The following is a 26,049-nucleotide window of genomic DNA, read 5'->3' as shown; positions in this document are numbered from 1 at the left end:
TACATACTGAAGGAAAAACAATGACAATTTTTCTTCATTCAGTTTTAGCCAAGAGTTTGAAACCTTTGGCTGGGACTTTAATTAAACTTTCTGAAAGTGAAGTGCAGAGAGGCAGGGGTAAGGCTGGAACACCCAGGCACAGCTTTTGGTTGATAAGGAACTGAGGTATTGCCCAATGCTGGCAAATTGGTGGAAGCAGCTTGGAGAGCTGCAAGGGTTTCAGTCCTTGAGTTGAAAATCAGAAAAAGTGTATGTAAAGCCACAAGACTGCATATTCTGCATTTCAGATCAGCCAGAAAAGCAAATTCTTATGACTCTCAACTCCTCATTTACCCAACATGAACTCTGCACTCAACTCTAAACATTGCATACAGAGCACAGGCATTAAACACTAAAGAGAACACATAGCAAACTCTGGAAAATCTGTGGTCTTCTAAATTAATATATGCCATTTATTGAACCATTTGAAAACTTGGTTCAAAGCACACAGACATGGTGGAAAATTCCTACACAGCTTGCCTTCCAAAAGCATGCTCCCTTCTATGATTTCTGATAACCTAATGTGCCTGGCAAAGATCATTCCCAGGCACTGCACTCACACACCATATTTATTGTGCCCAGAAACACAAGTCATTCTCAGTCATGGAGAGCATTTAATTCCAGAGCCATTCCAGGGCCATTTCAGGGTCAGGAAGGAATTTCTGGAGAATGACCAACCTGGCTAACAAGGCAGGATTGGAAAAGAACATAATTTTGTCTCTATCTAAGGAAGACACAGATGAGAACAGAAATTTTCCATTGTTGCAAGATGATCTAGTTCTTAGACATCAAAACTAATTAGTCAAATTAAAAGCCTTTTAGTCCTGCTAAGGGCTAACCTGTGAATGGAAACATCTGGCTGAAGGTAAGAGTGCCTCAAATAAAGTGAGTGGAGTCTTGAATATCCCAGAGATCAGGTCTGTCCTTGAGGAATTCTCCAGGGATAGATATGAAGGGAGCACTGGATACATACTGGCATAATAAATACATATTTATATATGGGTGGTAAAATACATTTCATGTATTTAAATAAAATACATATACACATATTGATGGATGGAGGTATATTTTAAAAATCTACAGAAGTTTTATATTTTAGTTCAATATCAATTTCAATATCAACCTGTAGTGGAGCCAAAACACAAAACATTTAAACCAAGTGGTGTTTAACTATTCAGCTCTTATATTCCCCCAGTGGCAGCAGTATATAACAGATTTTTTGTGATTACAGACTTAATAAATCATATTTTATATCAGTGCTACATTGCAAACCCTCATTGGATTTATTGATTTGTTCTTTTTTCCTTAGGTCAAGTTAAAACTTTCTTGTGCAGATAAATATAGATTCAGAGCTAAAAAATGACCTGAAGCACATTCAGTTTGAGGTTTCTTTCTCCATACTGCGTTGTAGGTTATGCTACCACATGGCCAAAATTGAGAAGCCAAAATCCATCTTCAGAGATAATTAAAAAAATTCAACTGTGAAATGAAACTATCAGCATGCCACCTTTTAACTAACAAGATTAGAGCTACAAAAGCTGTGAGCTTATACAGGTCTCACCAGTGTAAGTCCCTGTGGAACTGAAAGCTTTATAAAGGATTTCAATACAAACCCACAATATCTGAGCATGCCTAAAATACACAGAAGCAAGTTATTTTATTTTATTGAGGCATCATAGCAGGAGACACCACCAGATGGTCCAGCATGAGGAAAAACAAAGACTTGTGGGAACAGGGACTTTAAAGATTGCCATTGCATCTGCAGCATGCTCCTGTAACCTCATTTTGTCCCTTATTCCTGCTCGTAGTGGGCTCAGTGATACAGTGAAATAAAATGCACAAAACAGGGTTTTTCCATACCCCACTTGGTCCAAACAGAACTTACTCAGCTCTTGTACACAAAAAGCATGATGGAAATAAATGTTAAAGCAGTGCTGAATCACTTTATCCATTACCACTGGTGCCCTAGCCAGGCTTCTCACCTTACTCATGGGAATCCAAACACTGGATCCATCTCAAAATTCTGAAAATTGAATTTTCACCTTTGATTTTAAAAAGTAAAATCTAATCCTTCTACCGTATGGATACATTAGAATGAAGATTTCTATTTATGACAATCTTTATCTTGCAAAGCACTTTTTTAATGATAGAGATTCTGGAGCTCCTGGAGTCTGATCTGAGTAGTGATGGGTGCTACTCTGAGTGCCACAAGAGGCTGTGGGCCCTTGGTTTGCTTGGTCCAGAAGGAAGAATGAGAATGAATCCTGATGGGATATGAACTTACTGCACTTGCAACACTGCCAGCTAGGGGGGATCCACTGCCAAAAAGTTGTAATTTGGGTGCAGTTCAACACATGCAGCTCTCAGCACTCATTCCTGTATGGACTGGGATAAGCAGTCCTTTGCAATCCTAATGGGCCAGAATTTCCTCTCTGGGATCTCACTGCACTGCTGCAGTTCTGGAAATCACCTCTGGTGCTCTGAGGTTTAGAGCACAGATGTGAGAAGCCCACTAAAGAAACGCTTGAGGCAAGAGTAGTGGAGCTAAACAACAAAGATCAGCAGCTAGAAATGACTACTGAAGGGAGAACAAAACTGGGATCACTCAGAAAATCTTTACCACCTCATAGAAAATCCCTCTTACAAAGGACTTGTAGCTCTCCAGGTGCTCCTTCTAGCCCTGCCTGGGGATGGGCATCAGAGCTGCTCACTTCCAGCCCAGGGGCACCTTCCAGCTGGCCAGCACTGCTCTGAGGATGGACAGTGGCTCAGAGAGCTCTTCCAGCAGTGGACCCACCCAGCCCCAGGTACCTGTGCATGTCTAAGGGGTGCAGGAGGTCACTGACCCCTCAGATCTGGGGGATTCATTCTGCTCCCCATCTCTGTCTTCCCACCTGGGGGCTGGACACCCACAGAGCAACTATTAGATTGAGGCAGGGAGGGGATTAAGCACCTCAGCCTCTTCCTCATCCTTTGTCACCTCTCCTCTTGCACCCAGTAAAGGTGCAGATTGTCTATAGCCCTCCTTTTGTCACTGATATAATTACAGAAACATTTTTTATTGCTTTTTACAGCAATAGCACCAGATTAGGTTCTAGTTGGGTTTTGGCCCTTTTTTCCTCCCTGTATGAACTCATGACATCCTTGCAGTCCCCTGATTTGCACACATCTTCAAAACTCATAAACTCTCTTTTCATCCTCTTTGCATCCTTTTCATGCCCAGCACCACCTCCACCCACCCTCTGGCAAGCCTGGGACATTATGGCAGGAAGAAAAAACTGAATCAAAGGGCCTCCCCCATACAGTCACACTCATTACAAATCCCCATTAAAAACAGGATTCTCCAAGCAAGCAACATCTCCAGAAGAATTTGAAACACATCTCTTACAGCTCAGAAACAGTTACTGTGGTTAATTAAATAATCAAAAAAAAAAAAAAAAAAAAAAAAAAAAAAAAGACATGTTCTGACATGCACAAGGAAAGTGTGAGTGCTCAATACCACATGTGGTGATAAAGAATAAACAGTTTGCACGTTCTGTAATTTTATCTTGGAATTCAGAGCAGTTGATGAACTCACTTTGGGACAAAAGTAGCTGGTTAACTTCACAGGGGAAGCAGGAAAGCAAACTGCTGAAAAGTCTGCTAGCCCAGGCAAGCACCCTCCAGCAAAAATAACACACACAGAAGTGGGAGCAACAGGCTGCCCTGAACATTAAAAGTTTAGTTTTGCTGAAAAAAAAAAAAAAAAAAAAGCATCCTCAATAATTTAGATACCATCTGATACCATGAACTTTAATTCTAGGTTGCTAAGTCAGAGCTATGAACAAACAGGGTTTCTTAAAGCTATTTTGTGACTTTTATGGTTCTAATTTCAGCCCAAGTTGGCAAGGTGAACTGGGGGAAAAAAAGCAATGAAAATATCTATGCATCCATGTGATCCTATTTTTGCTAAATAAAAATTAGTTCCCGCATATCAGTCAGATTCTGAAGTGCCACATTAATTTTTTGCTCCTATCAACTGTTACATTGATCTTGTCCAGACACAGAGCAGTATTTTTGTAAGCATTTCCACAAAAATACTCTTTTGTCTGTTTCAGTTCAGAATTGCATAATATGAAGAAAAATAAGATTTCTCAGAGACATCCACCTATGAAAATGTGACATTTCATTGAAAACATACCTGTGATGGCAAATTTTGTACAGCTTCACTCAGCTCCAAAACTGAGTACTAAAAATAATATTAGCTTTGCTTTCTTAAGGAACCATGAAGATTTTATGCCTTCAAAAGGGACTGAAGGCCCAAGATCTTGAGCACAACCCTTTACAGGCTCTCTCCTCCACAAGCAGCTCAGCAGGACATTCTTCTGCACCCTCTACATTTGTATCCCCCAGCCTTTGCTTTTATAATGCATAATATTCTGAAATCACACTTCTAATCAGACATTTCCCAATTCCCCTCGTGCTCCACCCCACCCCCTCAAACAATCAAAAATAGAAAGATTGGGAGAGGAAGAAATGAAGCCAAAAGCAAACCTTCTCAGGCACAAATTTTGGCTCTAGTTCTTTCCATCCTCACTGTCCCAAGGGTGACAGGACAGCTCTGGGATCTCCTCTGTGCACACCCATCAACCCTGGGCAGCACCAGGAACCTTTGGCCAGCAGGTCAAAGAAGAAGCCAGGAAAAAAAAAAAGTAAATCATGTGTCTGAAGCAGAAGCATAAGCTCATTCTTAGACATGATGATATGAAGTGGCCAGCTTCACCTCAATGGTATGAATCACACATTTGGCCCTCAGACAAAGTTCTTGCCTGTCTTTGCTGTTCAGTGGGAAAGCACTTCCACTGAGAAATCTGCACACAGCAAGGTCGTGCTTCTCTGAAACCTTTCACACCTTCCAAATAAACACTCAGAAACTCTACTGAGCTAACACACACAGCCTTTGTGAGGGAAATAATGCAGCACAGCTAAGATACTTTGAAATACCTGGTGGTTCTCCCCAGATGAAGAAGTAAGAAGAAGATTTCTCAGGCTAACTCAGTATCACAGAGTCACACAAAGCAGGGCAATACCAGCACTGGAGCTTTACATTAACACCAAACTGCCCTAAAAGCAGATGGTATTCAAAAAAAAAGCTAGAAATGTCATGATCTGTGAACTTACATAATAAGTGGGTTAAAAGAACACATGGATAAGTCTTTCCACAATCAGTGATGGGAGAATAAATTAGCAATGACATTTCAAAGGTCACGCTAAAACGACTCGAGTCTTCACTCCATTTACAAAAATGACAATTAGCAAAGAGAGACAGGAATCAGAACAACCTGCAGGAAGAGAATCGTGAACGTGACAGCTCATGGCAGCCCCAGATGAGCTTCAAGAGGGCAAATATCAGGAAACAGTGACAGAGTGCAACAGGAGCTGGTGTTACTGCCTGAGCATGGTGCTTTGGTTATCTTCACAGGGTGAGTGACTCTGCTACCCTCTTCAAGACATGAACAAGCCTAATGTAGGTTTTGTTTTTTTTTTTTTGCCATAGACATACTTCTGTGTCTATCTTGTGAAAATGTTCTCTCATGCTGTCAGTGCTAGGACCTGGCAACACAATCTCTTCCCATGAACAAGTCAGGCTGTGATGAGCTAAATAAATTCCAACCAAAACACAGGACACATGCCTCTGTGAAAGCTTTTTCTCAAAAGTTCCTAAGAATGGGAATCTGGAATGGAAAGCAAGTCAGAAAGACAGGAGAGGAGAGAAAAGAGACACAAATAGGGAATGATAGCATTTCACAGTAGGAAATGCAATAGAGATGGGACTGAATGAACCTACACCACATGCTGAACGTGCTACAGCTCTACAGAAAATACCAAAATATGTGACAGACACAAAGGATACACCACATTCCCCTCAATTGCATAGCATTTTGGTGGCAATCAAAAACAGAATAAAAATTAAAAACTCACTTCTTCCATAGACTAGACTTCCAATAAAAGCCAGGTCCTTAGGTTTGTCAGAGCTAAAAGTGCTGGCACTCCTGAGCCAGAGAAACAGGGAGCACATTTCCAGCCTGCCAGCATCATGCTGGCTCTTCCATGGCTGCCTTTTCCCAGCACACAGCTGGGGAGAGTGCACACTGAACTGGCAGAGTTTGTTATGAATGGGGAGGGGGATGCCTGGCCAGGAGCTGCTTGCAGGCACAGGGCTGGACAAACTGCCCTCAGGACAGACCCTACACCCAGCCAACAAACCCGCCCTGCAGCAGAGCCCTCAGGGCAGCAACAGCCCCTGAGAAGACCTTCATAATCCCACAGAAACAGCTCTTCCCTCTAAAACACGTTTGGAGTGACAAACCCACCACCTCTCCAATGCCTGGCATTCCCTTTGATCAGGGTTTATTGGTGGTTTCTAATTCCCAGCCACCCTGATTTGGAGAGCCAGGTTGATTTCCAGATTAGCTAAAGGATACAGAAGTGGGGCTGGAACTTCTGGCAGTCTCCATGCCCAAGGAGGTCTCTAAGAGTTTTTCCTACACTATTCCTGGGGAAATCCACATGGATAGGGCTTCTGGATGGTCTGGCCTCCCCCTGAACTGCTATTACTTTGTTCCTCTCTCCCAAAATACCTGCTGAAGCCTAAGCATGATTCTCTCAGCTCTTTGTAATCCTAGCTTGCATCTACAGATGTCAATATATTCCCTCCTACCCTCTTCTCCACAGAATGATGCATATGCACAAGCTCTTACTTTTTTTTTCCCCTCCCTCAAATTTCCACCTCTTTCCTTCTATCAAAGTACTTCTGGTCCTCTCACCACCTCCAGCACAGAACAGCACTACATTTTTAGCATGCAGTATTTAACCTCACTATTTATGCCTTTCTTTTTTGTTTGGTCTGTTACATCTAGGGACAAAACATTTCCATTAATGGACATGGTGTCAATTCAGAGTCACAAAATGTTAGATTTTGCAGCTGCCTCAGCTGGAGCCTTCTGACCACAGTCCCACAGCCAGCTTCACTCAAGAGCAGTCTGAGCACTGCTTTGGCTCAGGACAGGCTGTGACTGTGGCAGGGCAGGCCACAGGGAAGCTGGTGCAGAAATCCCAGGCACTCCCAGAGCTCTGCCAGTGGAGGAACAAGCAGTAACAGAAGAGAAGCAAAACCAGGATTTCAACCTCCCTGAGCTGCAGGAGGCTGCTAGCACAGATAAATATCCTTCCCCTTTACACCTCCTCACTCACAGCTCCAAAGCTTTCTGGTGGGCACAGGGCACTACCCCTGGCTGTGAGCAGCCCTACTCAGACAGTGTTCCCATACTGTCACTGTCTGATTGGGAACAGCAAATAACCCAGCAACACACATGATTTCTTCAAAGCAGCAAGGAGAAGCAATTTATTGAAAAGCCATTGCATTTATATAAGACAGATCATGCAAAACAAAGTAGAAAAGATTCATTGGTCCAAGAAGGCAACACCTCTTTGAAAACATGCTTTCTGCAAAACATCACAGGTGTTAATCTGTGTTATTTATTCTTCCTTCTCTTGTTTGTCTCTGAGAAAAGTCCCCAGCCTGGGAAAGATCCGAGCTGGAGCTGAGAAAGACAACAACCTGGGAAAAATCTGAGTTGGATTTTTCCACGAGCCTTCAGCAGTGTCCACACTATACCCTGTGGGCATTCTTCCCTTGCAGGGGCTGGCAGACAGCAGGAGACAGGACAGCATTACCAGGAGCACAGGAGAGGGAAAGATGAGGAGTGCTGAGCTCAACCTGTCCCCTCGTCACTCTGCCCATGCACACACCCACAACAGGCAGGGGGGCAAAGAGAGAAGGGGCCTGGGAGGGACAATGACAGAGCACATCCACACTCCAGTCACTGTTGGGATGCTCAACAGCAAGGGAAACAAGAATCATCTCTATTCAAGACACACATTTCCTCATATCTATAAATTCTGTAGCAAATCTGACATAGAAGAACCAAACCAACTGAGCAGTTCTGTAAATACTGTGCAGATGTCTCAAACTCTCCCCCCCCCACAATTTATACTACAGTGAATACTGCTTTACTCTTGTGTTTTCCGCACACTTTTTCATATAGACTTTGAGTGCTGTGTTTCCAGTAATATACATTGATTTTAATATCTTCTAAATATGGAAAGTAGCAAGATAATGGGCATTTTTTTAACTATGTCAAAGGAATGAGGCAAGATGCTGACTGGTTAGTGCAATCCTTGAAAACTCAAGTATTCCTTTAAAGGCATAGATAAAATTACTAGATAATACAATTAAGATAAAAAACATTAAAAATAAAATTGATTTAGGGCAGAAGCTCCAAGAACACCAGAATCCTTGGACAAAACATCAATTACAGGTGGTTACAGTCCTTACAGCGCATTTTCTCTGTTTCCCTTTCTCTGCTGGGGCCTATAAACTGTTAAAACTTTCCATCAGAACATATTTGCTGACCATTCCCACACACAGAAACAATAGTCCCCATGCCCTGGCAGTGTCCAGACAAACAGGGGGGATGCACAGGCAGGCCAGGTCCAGTGCCTGCTCTTGCTGCTCATTTCTTGTGTTAACAGCAATGTTCTCACTCTTCCAAATGAAGGCAGGAGTGAAAATTATCATGTCATCTTCCAAATTTGAAAAGTGCCTGGCTAAAATTCAATTATTATAAACTGTCTTCTAATCCTGTTACAGTTTTGATATGAACTTTAAAGGAGAAAGACTTAAATTCTTACACACTGCACCACTGAACATCTGGTCAAAGGCAGCTCCTCATTCAGTTATTTTAATTTTTATTTTGAAAATAAAAATCATTCTCCATGCATATTCTAAGCACACTACCTCTGGATTCCCTGGACAGGGTGTGGACAGCAGCAGCAAGGGAAATTTAAATAAGAAAATAATTTTCACAGGGGCTGTGAGAAGTCGGAATAGCTGTACCATAATGAAAACGTGTTGGAATGAATTCATTGCCATCTGTCTTTATTTTGCTAACCAGCTCAATCAGACACCACAAATATACTCAAACATGAGAAAAATATTTAAATTATTTGTGTTCTGTCCTTTTTCAACACGCAACTCTCAATGTCAGTGTTTTTGTCAGTTTGAATGCTCATCAATAGCAGTGAATTCATTTGTGCACAGCCTTTGGGGATATACCTATGCAACTTCAAATCCACGTTATCAGCATCATGCAAAAAAGCCCACAGTGAAAGTTAGAATATTACAATTTTAAAGTTGTTCAAGGAAGCATGACAAAAAAATACAAAAGAAACTTTGTTCCTCATTGTCAAAGTAATTAAAAAGCCCTACAGCTTTTCTAATTGATGGATAGGAAAAAAAGCTCAAAACAAAAATATCTTGTAGTTCTACCACAACATTTCTTATGCCAAGCATAATCCTATAGAGTGAGAAAGAAATTATGGAAAAGGGGGAAAAGAGAGGAAAGAAAATGAACTGTAAGAAAAATACAGAAAATAATGACAAAGTATCTGAAAACAATTAATCAACAAGAATGAAGCAAATGCAGAGCTCTGCCCTCCACAGGGCTGCAGCAATGTGCCCTGAAGCCACCTTCTCCCTGGACCCTGTCCCTCAGCCTTCAGCTCAGTCTCTCTCAGCAGCCCCAGTCTCTCCCAGTCCACAAGGGCAGGCAGGACTGCTTTGAGGGGAGACCACATTGCCCAGAGACATTCCTGGGCAGATAAGAATTTCTAGACAAGGTCAGCCTCAGCAGCTGCCCAGAGACAGCTCATTTCTTCCCACCCTTCATACTGAAAGGCAGCTGCAACCCTTCCAGCCTGCAGTCCAAAGAGGCAGAACTACAACCAGGACCATTCCCCTGGGCACATCCTGGAGCTGCAGATGTTTCATTTGCTGCAGACAGGACTCAGCAGCTGAGCATGGCTTAGCAGGACCTGAGGTGGGAGTTATTGCTCAGGAAGTGGTGCAGAATGAAGGTTTACAGCACGCAGGTGCACTCGGTGATCATAAGGCAGTTTTCCACCCTAAATGCTCCTATGATTCTGTATGAACTCCAGAGCTTGGCTTTGCCAAAAAAGAGGCCCAGCATTACAAAGGTGAAAGGTATCCCCTCCTCCCAGCACCACCACACCAACAGGGCAGGAACCAGCACCACACAAGCATCAAACTCTGCTTACACAAACCCATCAGCACTCCCGACCCAGCTGATCTCCAGCAAGAGAGCACAATGAGAAGGGTGCAGAATGAAGGACTCCCAACACCAGTGCACACTCACAAACCACTCAGCACAGCAAACCTGGGCAGCTCTCAGCAGTTCCCTCTCTGCAGAGGGTTTGTTGGGAGCAGCACTGCAGCCAGGGCACAGGCACAAAGGGAGACCCTGCTGCTGTTCCCCAGCACATCTCACTCCCTGCAAGAAGTGCCTTATGCAGATAAAGGCACTTGGTCATTCAGATTCCTGCTCCACATCCAGTTTTAGGGAAGGGAGCCAGAACATGTGGAAGGTAGAGATTTGCAGTGCTGTTCTTTACTGGTTATTTAGGGCAACAGGCAAAGGTTCAAGTTCTCTCTGAATTACAGGCTTCAGACCCCATCACTCATTCCCCTCCACCAGCCCTGCACGTGTGAAAGGCTCCTGCTCCCAAAAACAAGGCTGCTGACAGCAAGAAACAAATTTCACACTGTACCCAGAAGAGCTGCAAGTGTGTTAGCAGCAGAAAAATCAGCACTTCACTGAGGTTCAAGACTTCTACAGTGGAAACACATGAAGGAACACTCTGCTGAATCTTTGCATTTCTCTTTTTTTAGCCTTTTTTTCCCCGAGTTTGTATTTTTCCACCACATGCAGACAATACTAAATTTGGAATTCCTCAGCTGTGCACAGCAGTAAAAACATGTAGTCCTTTAATGCTGCCTCTTATGAAATCTCTTTTTCTGGCACAGCATCTTTCTTGCTAGAACAGACTAGAGATACAGAGAATTCCTCAGCACAACCTAGAGACTAAATTTATTTTATGTAAATAAACACTTTGAAATAACTTGGACTAGCAGCTGGTGCTGCCATCAGGCACCCCAGAATATAACCACCACTGCCAGGCTGAACACGAGCAGCCAAAGCCCAGAGCACAGAGCAAGAGAAAGAGGAGCCAAGGGAGTCAGCACCTGCCTGGGACACCAGCACCACTGCAGAGAGAACACAGAGCTTCCCTAGATCAGACTGAGAAGAAAGTCAGCATTGCTTCTGACACCCCAAAAAAATGAAGCCTGAGCCACACGGGGCCACTTGGAGGAGAACAAAGATCACAAATATGCCATTACTGAAAGGAAAGATCAAAACATCTCCGTGAAAAGGAACTGGGAAAGCAAATCAAGGAAGGAAAAAAAAGAAAAACCATCAAAAAACATACCTAAACCAGAAAGGAACATCAGAAAGAGCTTTCTTCGTTGAAAACCCTCTGTAAGCTCAGAAGCTGATAAATGGACATTTGGGAGGTAATTTGTTTCCATCCCTTTTGCAGTTTAGCATTGATGCTCTAAATGATTCCTTTCACGGCTTCAGATGCAAAGCTCATTTACCATCAGAGGGCCAAACGCCACGGACTGGCAGGTGAAGGATGTTTGAGTCTTGAGTGTGGAGCTGAGCACAGTCTAGGTGGAGGAGATTCTGAATAATGCAGTTTGAGAATCACTCGGCTCCATAATTTTTCATCTAAATCTTCCATCAGAGAATAAGTCTTCCAGCATCATTTCCTTCACAGAAAACTCATTTAATTCCAAACAGTGGAGACAAAATGAAACACCTCCCATTTGAAGAAAACAAAGGTCAAAGAAAGTTTCAATCTTTGCATTAAAAATAATAATAGGTAACTCTAGCCCCTCAATTGATTTAATTATAAAGAGGTAATTAAAAAGTGTTCTATTCAAACAAATGTGACAAAGCAGGCTTGCAAACTGAATACCAAGACAGTTGCATGTCTGAAAGTTGGGCACATGGCATGAATAATGGGATGGCTGAGAGCTGTTCCAGTTTGCCATTTTCCCTTATCCAGACAGGGGTTTGATGGAAACTACAAACGCAGAGAGGATATTTGATAAGGGAGTATTCATTATGAAAAGATGGATTAAGATGCAGATGTTGAAGACTGCAATATGCCTCAATCCTCTTACAGAGGTGATTCCCACAGCCCTTGTGCCCTGCACAGTCTGTCACAAACTTCTTGCTTTCACAATATTGCTAGACTAGCTCAAAAAAAAGAGTTTTCCTGAAATGTGGAAAAAACCAGGATGCCCACAAAGCATGTGAGAGGCAGGCTGCTGTGGACAGCTTATGGTGCACACAGATGAGAGGCAAACACAAGCAGAAGTCATCTGCAATAAAATATTCAGTAACCAGGCCATTATCAGGCACTTTCATCATGATAACAGCCTCCCAGCTGAGATTGGGGTATTAATATTGGTAGGTTGATACCTTCCTCTAATAACTTTGGCCTAAAAACATAAGCGGCTTTTACATTTTTAATTACGACAGGATTTTATTCTGAGGCTATAATCCTTTTCCAGCAATTGGATTAATGAAAATAGTGATTTATAGGGAGGAATAAAAAATAATCCAGTGAGAGCAAAACTACCCTGGCAGAGGAGAGTCTCAGCCCTCAAGGAGCCCTTCACTACAGTGGGACACAGAGCAAGGTCAGAGCAGCTCCATCAGCTCCCACCAGCCACAGCCAACACCTGCAGGACTGAGCCTGGAGGGGTTACATCCCAGCTCCTCTTGCAAAATACCTGGAAGCAAAGCACTGCTTTTGTGCTACTCTCTGCACTGGGTACACTTTTTAAAAAACATCAGAAACTAATTTTCATCATCTCATATCAGGTCTTCATTTGCATTCATGTAGGCTCAGGACAGGCAATGGCATGAGGATGCTGAGATGATACTCCCACAATGCAGTTCCCCAAGAGGGCTGTTTGTTGGCACATCCTCAGTGTCTGAAAATGTGTCCCATGCCACCACACACCCCTCCTTTCTAAATTTATCTCAGCACAGTGAAAAGAGCACAGCAATTCCTGCTCTTCAACAGGACTTCAGCTCCCTAAAGCAGATTTTGGCCCACTAGACATTCAAGCTATACCAGTTGAGAATGGACTTTCAGTTTTGCAGCTTCCACAAGTCACTTTAGGTGAAATATTTTGCCCCTGCAAAAATTTCCACTTTTACATATCTAATTCCTTGTATTTTAGCACTTACTGGGGGTAACTGCTATTCACACAAATGTTCAGTTTGTCAAAATCACCTAGTGAAAAAACCCACCATTTAAAAGTGTTAAATCATGGCAGAGAAAACATGGAAAGGGGCTCTGTGTTTGCTAATGTAGATGAGTGAGTAGAACTGCCTGAAAAAAAAAACAACATTAAAATCTTCTCCTGGAATAACATTGTAAAAAGCTAGGATACAAATGAGAGGGTTTGGGCTTTTTTTAAGACAAACCAGATTTTTTCTTGCTTTGCTCTTTTGTTTTTAAAAACAAACAAACAAACAAAAATAAAAACAAAACAAAAAAAAGAACAACAAAAACCCTCAAACTTAAATGTTGGTACAAGATTTGCACAACATTTTCTTGTTACATGAGAAATGCTTTTTTTCCTCCAAATTCTCAGTGATAATATAAAGCACAGTATGAAAAAAAAAAAAAAAAAAACAACAGAAAAACTAATAGAATACATGTACCCAAAGTGAATCACCTTGCTACTAGGAGCCAAAATTAGATCCCTGCTATTATTGAGTCCTGCAAAAAGATTTCTTTTGTGGAGATCTGGAAAGCTGCAATGACCCTGTGAGGTCTAATGCTTTATTTTACAGTATCTGCAACACAATCTTCGGACCCCACCTCATACACAAGAACAGCACAGATGCAACACCAAGGAAGCTGAAAAATCCTCTGACAAGAACAACAACAACAAATCCCAAACATAACCAGGCCCACAACATTTCTTGCAGGTATTTTCCCCGTTTCCAGGCGGCCCTTGAGCTCCATTATGTCCACATTGCATGCGCTGTGTATGTGACAAATACACACAGCATGTACAATGAGGACACCATAAAGCCACAGTGGAGAGGTCACAAGTTGCTTCAGAGAGGAAAAATCAGCCCCTGGTGGCCCAAGCCCTGCAGCAGCACTGGGAAAAGTTCTCTACTGGAAAAAAGAGGTGATGCAGCCAACTGGAATGCCCAAGAGTGATTTGTAGAAAGGAGGAAACTACTTCAGAGCTCGTGAGTTTAAGAAAAGGGAGTACATCAAAAGGCACTGTAAGAAGAAAGCGTACGGGAAATAATCTAAGTTTAATTGCAATTATCAATATTTCAGTCTAATGGCACTGCAGTGTTACTGGAAGCCAACAGATTTATCAGTGCTTTAGCAGAAGTTTCAGAAAAAGCTGCACTTGCACTTCTTTTTTCAGCACTTGTACTATTACCTGGATCTTTAAAAAACACATTATTGACAACTGCTAGGAGCGTTGCAAAATAGAAAAAAAAATTCCTCATCCCCTCAACCACAAGTATTTAGTGCTGCTTTTCAAAAGCTTTCCAAAAGTATACTTTCAGAACTCTGTGCTTCAGGCAAATAAGTTCATAGCAAATAAAACTTTATTAAAGCCCACAGATATTTTTTATGGATATTGCAACTAGGTATTTATAAAGTCACAGCAGAAAAAGATGGTCTGGAGGCATGTTAGCAATCTCTGACAAAAGATCAAACTACAATAGATACATTAATAAAGTTTAAAATAAGAAAGATCAGCAAAAATAAGATTAAAAATAAAGCAATACCACAACACATTTCCTTCTCCCATCTCTCACTTTGTCACTGACAACACAAGAAAGATGAGATTTTTCCACATGACCTGAGAGCTCACAGAATTATTCTTCCTGGTATTAGGGTAAAGGCAGTGTGTTTTCCAAAGGAAATGGTCCCAATAAATATTTTCCAGAAATTTCTTCCCATTAACATGCCATAGGAAGTCTTCTTCTTTTTTGTCCTAAGGGAGAATTATTTCATACAGAAAGCAATATAGAATTCTTGACCTCACAATATTTTCAAAATCATCCTCCGTACTCTCCATTATTAGGTGGAAACCAAATCATTCATTAGAGTCTTTGCCAATATTACATTTTTGCTATTTTCTCACCTTTCAGAGAACTCCTTTTTCACTGAATTTTTTGTTTCATCTGTCATTATATAGAAATAAATAAACATAAGCATCTTTGTTTCACAAAAGGGGAATGTAAGGTAGAGAATTTAGATTTTCTTACCATTCCTCACAACCTTTAAAAATATTCTTCAAGACAGCTTTGAGCACAGTCAGCAGCCTAAATATATGTTCACAAATCTGACTTGCCATACAGTGCCACAGCACAGCTATTCTCATACTCTTCAGCATAAAATAAACTGTTTCTCTCAGTCAAGTCTGATTCTCAAGAATCAAGAATACCCCTTTACCTGAAATGAGGTCAAAACTCATGAGAGAAAGTAGAATCTTTGTGTTAGGCAAACACAATTTGTTCAATATTTGGCTTAATTCAGGTTTTCTAATAACTGGAGATTTCTAACTCATTGCCCTCCTATGTTGCTATGGGAGCATAAGATATATTATAGCAGTTCCTATGAATGCAGTCAGTTTCCAAATTGCAATTCTTCTTTCCAGTGTCAATGCATAGAATGATAAATAAAGTCTGATATTCTTCTTTTCACACTAAACACAGTTTCCTATTCTTGACCTAAAGAAACTGCTTGGCCATTGTCAAAATAAAGTTTACAGGAGTTTCAACCAATCTCAAACATCCTGTGAGTTCAGCAAAACTGCTCCCTTCCCTGATATCCTTCACCAGCTCAGTGAACCGTGCTTGCTCCTGTCTCAGAGGCTGGGGGTGCAGAAAATAGAAAACCCAAACAGAGCCTCCTTTCAGCAGCTCCTGATCCTTACAGTGCCTGGTCAGCACTGAGAGAGACCCAGCTCTCTGCAGAGACAACACTCAGCTCTGCTCAGCTTTTACACCAGGGAGCACCTGTCCTTCACAGTGCCAAAGTCCCACACAGACATGCCAGCCTGTAGGAAACAGCATCCCATTTTCATATTGGATCAGTTAAGCAGGTGAAATATATACTCTTAAAATTCAAAAAACTATAAAGAATATGTTACTATCAACATCATCCATTTCTGTGTCCATTTCAGAAAAACCCTCAGATGCTTATGATGAACTGTGGTTGCAATCTCTGCAAGTCAATAAAATACAGAAGAGCACAGAAAGGTTTGCTAGAAGTAGAAAACTGACATCCTGCTTTGTGCACCAGGGAGGTGGATCCTTCTTTCGCCCACAAACCTCTCTTTCATGAATTCAAAAATTCTGAATTGAATCTTCATAAAATGTGAAAAAATGGTCTTGTTTTTTACCAGACCTCTTGGCAGAAAAATATTTAAACTGATATCAAGTGTAGGCATATGTAATTACCCAAGTATATTTTCTGTATCAAGTTGATAATAGGTGCTATTGAATATCTGTTACATTTGAATGAACAAGTACAACTACTGAATGCCAGAAGTACATTCAGAATATTTAAAATTTCATATAGTGAAGCCACTGACAATTTTTGAAATACTGAATTATGAATCCTTATATACTGCTGGCTCAGGGAACAGAAAACTATGATCAACTAGGTTACAAGCTAATTTCAAAGGTCATTTGAAAACTTTTCATATGTTTCCATAAACTACCAGAAGGACAGAAAGGAGAACAATCAAAGTCTTCAATATATATTAATCCACCATGTTGCCATATACAGTATTCACTCCTCAGTTATATAATGCCTGTGCACATTCATGTTCTAATTTTATAAAAGAGGCAGGTCTTATTATATCTAAAAAGCATCTATCTACAGGGCAGATTAACCATTTGGTTACTCTCAGACCTGTTCAGCAATCACAGACTGACAGACACTGATCAGACTGACAACAGCATTTGGCACTGACACAATTTCCTTCTCTGGACAGCTTCAGTAATGGCACAAGGACACTGATCAGTTTTCCAATAGAATAAGGGAAATCCTGGAAGCTTTCCAGCCCTCTGCCTGTCAACACATGCCCATACATACCTGTTATGTGACCAGAGACTTCCCAGCCCAAAACTGGAGGTGGGGCACGTTGTCAGGGTCCTGTGTTCAGAATCCAAATGGCAGGGAGTGATTGTACCCAGGGCACTGGGGAGGGCTCCTCGGGCTGCAGACAGGTCCAAAGTGCCACCTCAGTTCCACACCTCAATATTGAGCTGAAAGTCAAAGCTCCAGCAGCCCTAAAATGGTGGCAGTGTCAGGGTTCAAAAAGCCAGGAAAAGGCTGAGCTTACACTGAGATGAAAGAGGAGATGCAGGGATATCTTGGGTTGCAATACAGGATGTGGCCAGAAATGTGGATTTTATCACCACCTGCTGCAGCCGGGTGGGGCAGTGACCCTGATCTCCTGGCACATATTATCTGCTCATGGGCCATCTTTAAACCAGCTGGGCAATCATCTTTATCTTTCCCACAGCCCATCCTCCCTCCAGGAGATATCTCCTGTTCATGGCCAGTGAGTCCCAGGGCATGACTGATAAAATTCCATCATCCCACTGGGAGATGCTCCAGCCAGGGGAGGAGCCAAGCCTTTCCTACCCAGATAAAAACTGACATTTTGGACACCAAGGCACCTTCTTTCCACTGGATTCCAGAGGAAAGCCAGACCTTTCCACATCATCCCTGCACCTTCAGAGGAAACTGCACCTTCTCCAAGAGCACTGCTCCAGCTGAACCACATCTGCCCCTGCAGGAGGATGCAGCCACCATTGAATGGGACTGTGCCAACACCCTGACTGACTGACGAGTGTCAGCTTGGATTCTGACTCTGGCAGGGTTTGGGATTGTTCTTTGTAATATTGTATTTCTATTTTAATTTTTCTAGTAAATAACTGTTCTTCCTAATCCCCATATCTTTGCCTGAGAGCCCCTTAATTTCAAAATGATAATAATTTGGAGGGAGGGGGTTTACATTCTCCATTTCAAAGAGAAGCTCCTGCCTTTCTTGGCAGACACCTGTCCTTCAAACCAGGACAGGGAGAAAGATGATAAAGAGTGCTAACATCACAGCTGGTGATGGCCACTGTGAGGTGGATGCTGGAGTGCAGTGTTTAGAAACCCATCAAGAGCTGGTCACTTTGAACCTCTGCCTGGTGCAGTGATGACAGTGACATGGGCTCCCCAGGGGTTTCCAAACCCTCCCTGGCTGCTGTCCATGCAGACCCAGCCCCTCCACCAGGGCTGGTCATGTGTCCCCAAGGACTCCTGGCTTATAGCACTGGTCTCCAGAGTGGCCCATCTACCCAAAGCTATTCATACCTCCTGAGCTGAAGCATTATTTTAGGAGAAGGAGAATTATTAATGAAAGTTGGAAAACTAACATAAAACTAATTTTTTTTCAAGGGCATGAATCCAAACTCTGATAGTTAGTGTTTCCAAGCACCACTTGAAGTCAGCTCAAATTTTACTAATTAATGAACAGCAATGCTCCTTACCCTTTAAAGGATGTTGGCAACAGAAATCCCCAAATCCAAAGCTTTGAGGAAGAGGCCATGCCTAGCCTGTCACTCACTCCAATGGGCATGCTTCATCTCCAAAGCTTGGGGGAGCATCTTTTTCCTCTTTGAAACAGTGCAAGACTTACTTGGAGGGTATCCTTGGATGGCATCTGCTTTGGGACAGAGTGCAAGCCAGCTGCCCTCCTAAGAGAGGGTCCCAGCACATCCTGGAGCTGCACTGTGGCCTTCCACCCCACAGTGCTCCATCCCTCACCTGGCAGTGGGGATGAGAACATACCTGCACTCTCTTCTCCTTCCACCTTCTGCAGCTCTCTTACCTCCCATACTCCTACCAGGTTTCCCTGTTCTCCTGGAGATGGGATGGCTCAGAGTAGTCCAACATTTATGAAAGCATGTCATTTCACACGAAAAATAATGTCATATTAAAAAGAAAGAAAACTGATTATTCTGAGATCAATCTAATTTCATTTCTGCAAACAAACATTAAAAAAACAACGACTGGGAATGCTAAAACAATTCTCATTTCTGAAGTGGAATTTGAACAGACTACTATGAGTAAACAGGATTTCAGATAATTTTTTTTCCCCGTAAACGCCTGTGTTATCAAGTCTTGTTAGAAATTCTACCAAAGCTAAGTTGCTAATAGTTTTTGTCTTCTTACTGGGATTTCATCAGACCAAAACCAAAGTAACCTTTGGATAAATAATTTATCATACTACAAAGCATCCCTTTGAGTTCACTTTTAAAAATAAATAAGTATTTAAAACACTCAAATACCAAGTCTATCCAGTCCTCAGCAATTCCATTACCATTATAAAGCCTCACAAAATCACCAAGCAAATACAAGCTGCCACTCCTTCCAATAACAGCACCTTCTTCACACCCTGATTTCATTTTCTTCAACCACATTTCTGATTCTAAAATAACACCAAGAACTTCTTGCAAAAAGTGACTACAAACGTGCCCACAATAAAATGTTTCTCCCATCTTCACAACCATGCACAAGGACATGCTTAACCCTCTCTGAATTTGTCTTGTGACTCTGCCAGACATTACCCCTCTCAAAGAAATATAAATGGGATGGTTTCAGCACAGCTTGTGGACCACAGGTGTTCATGAGGGAAATAAAAAGATCCAGCATATTTAACACTCTCCATTTTTAGCACAGGAGACAAAGTTTTAACAGATCAGAAGCAGAAAAAGAAAAGTCTATCCTTTTCAAGAACACCTAGGTGCCATCAGGTGGAAGACAGTCAAATATTAAATGGGCAAAGCAAAACAGCAGAAAACCTAAAAGAAAGGTTCATATGCACAATTACCATTCTTTCAGAAAACACTTTAGAGAATATGACTGTTCTGACAACCAGCTACTGCCAAGGTGTGCTGTATTTTAAAAGTTACTACCTGAGCATCTAGGGGCAGGATATCTGCAGGGTGAGACACCATGGCTGCAAGACTTTGCTGAAGAGATACTGAAAGCACTGGAGAAGTGCACAGTCTTTAAAATAATTTATTCCTGCACAGCAGGAGAGCTCAAGCGTGTGTTTTCACTGAACAATACAAAAAGACAGTAAGCAATGCACAGAGAAGTCCATTAAAAATTAACCTCTTCAGGGTGCAAAGCACCAACCAGGGATGAAGGCTTGAATGCAACATGTCAATCTTTGTACTCCTGAAACACAGCTTAGCATCTCACATTTATGTTGGCAAAGAAGCAATGCTCCAAAAGGAAGGTCATCATTTTGATGGCAGAGCAGATATTGATTAAACACTGAAACCATCTCAGAGATGGTCATAAATACAACAGCTGCTTCACAAATACACCTTTGGCAAAATGCTAGCCAGGCTCAGACCTAGCAGCTCAGTATTTATAGGCACCCCACACTATACACTCTCTAGCAACAATAAAGCACCTGAAATGCTTTCTTGCTTGATTTAATGCTTCCTGAAGAAGAAAACTGCTTTGCATAATCTTCTGTAAACTACATTTTATAAAATCTCCTTATAAGCCCATATTTCCTCCGATTACACCATGTTTGGTAAGCTGTATCTTTCAATGCTTTTTAATTCCATTAAATTGCAAACAACAGTGAGATAATGGGAAAGCCAAGGAAATTCAGTGGTGATGTACTACTCCAATTAATTAGAAATATCTCCAAGTCATCACTGTGGAATAAACCATTTTAAATATGCAAGGTTTGCAAGTTTCAGCCATTTGTGTAAAACTATCAAAGATTTTCTTGCTATGAAGCTTTAATTCCCATCTCAGAAAACCTGGAAGCCTAACCTACTTTTTTCATTGTTAGGTCAGGAAACACATCATATAAATTATCCTGGATGAATGTGCCAGTATTTCCATATTAATAGGTTGCATCCACAATGTATATCATCCACTGGATAATAAGAAGCTTTGTTATTATTTTTCAATGCACTGGGTGAATACATACACCTAGTAGCCCATTAAAATAACAATTAATTATACTTTAATAGAATAAACAGAGATGCTGCCTCTGAGCTACAATACATATTTCAATTAGGTTACATGGTATTACAGTACTTGGAAGAGATCATTTCCTCACAATTTAACTACTCACAAACCATCTGGATGTCACTTGGTGCTTCTGGAGATCAGGGTGAAGACTGGGCAGTAGGGAAGGAAAGGATGAGCACATTTTATTTTGAACACTTTCTGTTCTGCTTCAGTTGCACAGTAGAAACTGAATCAGTCTCTTCACACCAGCAAGTTAAGCCAGCCTCGAGTCCAGCTGAGCTGTGGCAGCATCCAGGAGGGATTTCATGCAGAGTGGCTCTGCCACTGCAGGGGCAGCAGCACTGAGGAACTCTTGGTGACTGCACACAAGAGGGAAGATGTGACCCCGAGGCTAGAAATGAGGAGGGACATGGAATTACAAGGCTGGGCTCAGCAGCAGCCCTGCCCCATGGGCAGACACCCCAGTGGGCCCAGCAGCTCTTGGCTGAACACCGAGAGCCTCCCCAGGCATATGGAGAGATTGTCGTGGTGACTGCAGGGTCCCTGCTCCTGCTGAGCTCTCCCTGCAGAGGGAGGCTCCAGCCCAACAGCCAGCAGCTTTGGCAACCTGTTGTCACACTTGGAGGGGCTCACCAGGACCAGTCAATCCCAGACCCACCAGAGTTCCCAGTGCAGGCTCTGCCTGCTCTGCCCACTGCAAACTGTCCCCAGTCACAGCTGCCACCTCTGTGGGTGCACTGAGAGGCAGCTGTCACCAGCAATGTCACCAGAACCTCCCACATCACCCACTGCATCTCTCCAGGAGCCCTGTGGGTATCATCCACATCAGGAAGGAATTATTGGCACACTGGCTTATACTGCCACAGGAAAAAGAAACACAGAGTTGTCCAAAAAAACAAGATAACTGTGAGCTACTAATTGCATTCTTCATGGGTATGGTAAAACCATCTTTACTGAGTAAACAACACAAAGTATCAGAGTGATACTCTATAATTCCAGAGAAATGGTGAAATTCTGTATCACTCACTACTGATCAAACTAGATGTCTTCAAAATCAGTCAAATCTAAGAACATAGAATTTCTCTCCATTATAGTATTCAGAGAACTTTTTGACTTTCACTCTACTACTGCATTATAATTTTCTCAAAAATTATTTCTAAGTCACAGCTTCCAATTTGAACATTCTCCAAATTTATTTTACCATGTAGGTTAACTGGAAAAATGCACTTTTAGAAATAACTTCATTCCTGTATGGTTCTGTGATTTCCCCAGTGGTTGCACAATATGCAAACATGTATTTTATGACAAAACAAAATGCACTCAAGCAGAGTAAGACTAAAAGAGCCACCAAGTGCAATTACATCACGTACAGTACCCAGTAAATTCAAAGTGCTTTGCAGATGAGATATCCCTACTGAACAGGGATGGTCATTCCATCCAAAGACACCAAGCACATTATCTCATAAATGCTCTTTTTGGAAATACAAGCATTTGCTCAGTGGATTGGGAAGGACAGAAAGGAAAGGGACATTTCCAGGATTACCAAGGAATTGTTGCTGGGCTTGTTATGTACCAGAACTCTCAATGCAGATATCAAATCACAGAGGTTATCTGGGGCATAAGAAGCTTTCAGATATTCACTGAAGAGCAATTCATCCCAACATCTTTGAAGTAAATCACCATTCAGTTTGGAAAATTAGAAGTACATCAACATGATATGAGAGCTGAAAGCAGCAGATGAACTCATAATAGGTTAATAGAGAATGAATGTAAATCAATAATTCAGAGTCACACTGGAAATGGTTAGCTGGGAATACGGGCTCTTCCAGCCATGCAATGTCCCTTTTGATATAAATAGTGTCAACTGGTACACAGATGGCTCCACACTGGGTACATTTTCACACAACAAATTATGCAGTTTGTACATTGTTGTCTGGAATGTTAACTAACAAGGTAGAACAAAGGGCTATAATTTAAATGATGTTTTATTTTCACCATTTTTTTTCTTTTCTGATTTTACCCACCAGAGAATTATCAAACAATCTGCAGGCTGCTACATGTCTACACTACTGGAAACATTAAACAGTTTCAGTCAACTCAGTCTGTGGAGAAACACATTCCCATTGTAAGCAAAAGAAACTTATCAAAGACTTACTTGCTTACTGACCACTAATAAAACCCAGAACTACATGAGATGTTCTTAAAAGTCACCACACTAAAAAGCTGTCCAAAATAAAGGGTCTTTTTGAAACTGCAGTGGCAAGCATTTTTTACAGAAGTTGTCAGGTGAAAGCACCAGGGGCTAATAATGTATCCCTGGTAAGTGGAGTATGCTTATTTACCTTACAAAGTACCCTCAATGTGCATAGTGCTCGAAATACCACACAAAAGTTAATCCTGCACTTTACAGGGAGATGGCTGATAAATCAGATTAGCAAACCAAACAGGAGAGGAGATGGAGGCACAGAGTGGGACAGAGATGGAGCTGAGCAAACAGCATTTCTGAATCTGTTCCCAGAGCTCATCTGCTGGGAAAGATGTCAGCAGGACCAGCACACACCTCACACACAGCCAGGTTTTCATCCTCTCTCATGTTCAAGTCTCCTCTGGAGCCTGCCCACCTGTGGGGAGGTAGGCTGATGTTGTATTTTAGGCTATAGGAGAATGGCAAAAAGGATAATGCAACATAATTCCTCGTGCAGTGGAGAAGCAAAAGAGAGAGAGAGCTTTATTTAAAGAAACACTGCACTTATATAGGGTAGTATGTGCAAAACAGAATAGAAAAGACTCATTGGTCCAAGAAGGCAACACCTCTTTGAAAACATGCTTTCTGCAAAATATCACAAGGCACTGACATGTCTCTCACACATCCTGCAGGTCCATAATCATTGTTATAATTTCTTATCCCTGTGAAGGCTGAGAAAGGCAAGGCTTCAAGGCTGCTTTTCCCTGGTTCCCAGCAGCATCCAACAACAGGTTGAAAGGATAGTATAGAAAGCAATCTCTACAAATTACAGCTGTACTGATTACCAAGGAGTGGAAACATCTGTGTCTGCCCAATATGTGGGGGATATAAAAGAGTGGGTCAGCTAGGAACAGCTACAGGCACTTGCAGTTGGAGCTTGAGACCCAGAGTCTGCTGGCTGTGCTGAGAGGAGGAAGGGACATGTGGCCATGCAAGGGACAGATAAGGTGAGAAGATGTTGTGTGAGGAACAACTGGGAAAGGGACAGCTTGGGTTTAGCCTGTCGTGCAGAGATAAAAGAAGTCAGAGCTGTGTGGAGCTGCTATGAGAGAAGGAATCAGTACTGTGTGAAGCTGCCTATAAAAGAAGGAGTCAGAGCTGCATGAGAGAGAGGTCTGTGGAAAGAAGGCATGTAGGGTTTGCTAATAAATGATGGTGGGAATGCCAAGTAAAGGGCTGGTGGTGATACCAGCTGTGTCTGTCCTGAGATATTAACTGCAGCACCCCCCCTTCAGTGCTGCCCATGGCCAGGCAGGGACAGTGCCAGTGTCACCTGCCCAGCATCCCCAGCCCCTGCAGCTGCACTGGGATATCAAGGTGAGAATCACTCACTCAGAAATCAGCAGCATGTGAGTGTGTTAAACTGCAGCCCTGTGTGTACCTGCAGTACCAAAAATACAACCATGCCAATCAAAGCAGTATTTATAGTGGCTGTAAGAAAGCAGCATACCTAAGGTGGATTGAGGTGATAACCCTGCTCCCCCCCTCCTCCACAAAGATGGGGTGTTTTAGTGCAAGGCCTGGTGCTGTGAGCATGCTCCATGCCAGCCTGACAGACTGCCCTTTCCACTCAGGAAACAGACCAGGAAAATTAAAAATAGGTAAATAAATATCACACACCAGCCCAAGGATCCTAGTATTAAAATACTATACAGGGAGAAAAAAGTAAGATAAATCAGTGTACACATACTGCTCATGGTTCTTCTGATGGCAAGTGGACTGCTCTCCTCCAAGGAAAAAAAAAACAAAACAGACCTGTAAATAACAATCTTACTATCATTTCCAGCCTGCCAAAGGGAAGCCTGATATGCCATAATCTGAAAGCTAGATGACTCTGCAGTCTTTCTAGTCCATCTAATGAGGGTATATGGGATGGTAGGACCAGCTTTATAGTCATAGAGGGAGCACTTTGGATCTGCTAAAAGCATGAAGCTCAATTTCATTTATATTTATTAAGTTTGTTTCTTAGCAATAGACCAAAAATGGATGCCTGAAAATACCTGGTGTGTTTTAAAACTGCAGAAATGTCCCACTTTAATTTTAAAGAGATCTTTCTACAACATAGAAGACTGCACAAGGAGCTGAGCTATCACTGTTTTAACCCTCCCAGCTTCACACTGTGTGTCATGGGGTATGAAAGCTCTGACCAGCTACACTGCATTAATACTTATTGTACAATAAAGCTGTGAAAACCAGCATATGGCTATTATTTATTGCTAATAAGAAAATTCAATTAACAACCCATCATAAATAACAGGAAATAACCAGATTGCAAGTGCAGGCAGACCACATTAGACCATTTATTAACAGCATGTCCCCAAAGGGGATTATTCACACCCTGGGGTACCTGGGAAAGGTTTCCACAGCAGAGTCTTCCCCTATCACTCAGATTTCTGCATTGCCTCTGTGAAGATGTGCATAAAAGATTCAGTGGCAGATCACTGTGTGCTGTTTTGAAGACATTCAACAGTATTTATAATTTTATATTTATAATATACATCAGTATATTTTTCTCATGCTGTTTTTAAATATTATCTAAACAACCTCATATGAATAAACACCAGAGGTTGTTGTGACTCAAGAACTCCCAGGATCACTGCAGCCTCAGACCATCAGCAGAGTTTGTAGCTGCATTGACACAAATGCTGGTGCAACAAGACAAATGGGAAAGG

General features: G+C 41.9%; 1 protein-coding gene across 2 annotated transcripts in view; it reads right to left on the bottom strand.

Annotated features, from left to right (window-relative positions):
- HTR2C (5-hydroxytryptamine receptor 2C) overlaps positions 1-26,049 on the bottom strand; it is a 214,822-nt gene that overhangs the window by 120,449 nt on the left and 68,324 nt on the right. The gene's annotated exons all lie outside the window — the stretch shown is intronic.

This window comes from Oenanthe melanoleuca, chromosome 4A, assembly GCF_029582105.1.
Source record: "Oenanthe melanoleuca isolate GR-GAL-2019-014 chromosome 4A, OMel1.0, whole genome shotgun sequence".
Taxonomy (NCBI): domain Eukaryota; kingdom Metazoa; phylum Chordata; class Aves; order Passeriformes; family Muscicapidae; genus Oenanthe; species Oenanthe melanoleuca.
This window is presented reverse-complemented; position numbering and strand designations above follow the sequence as displayed.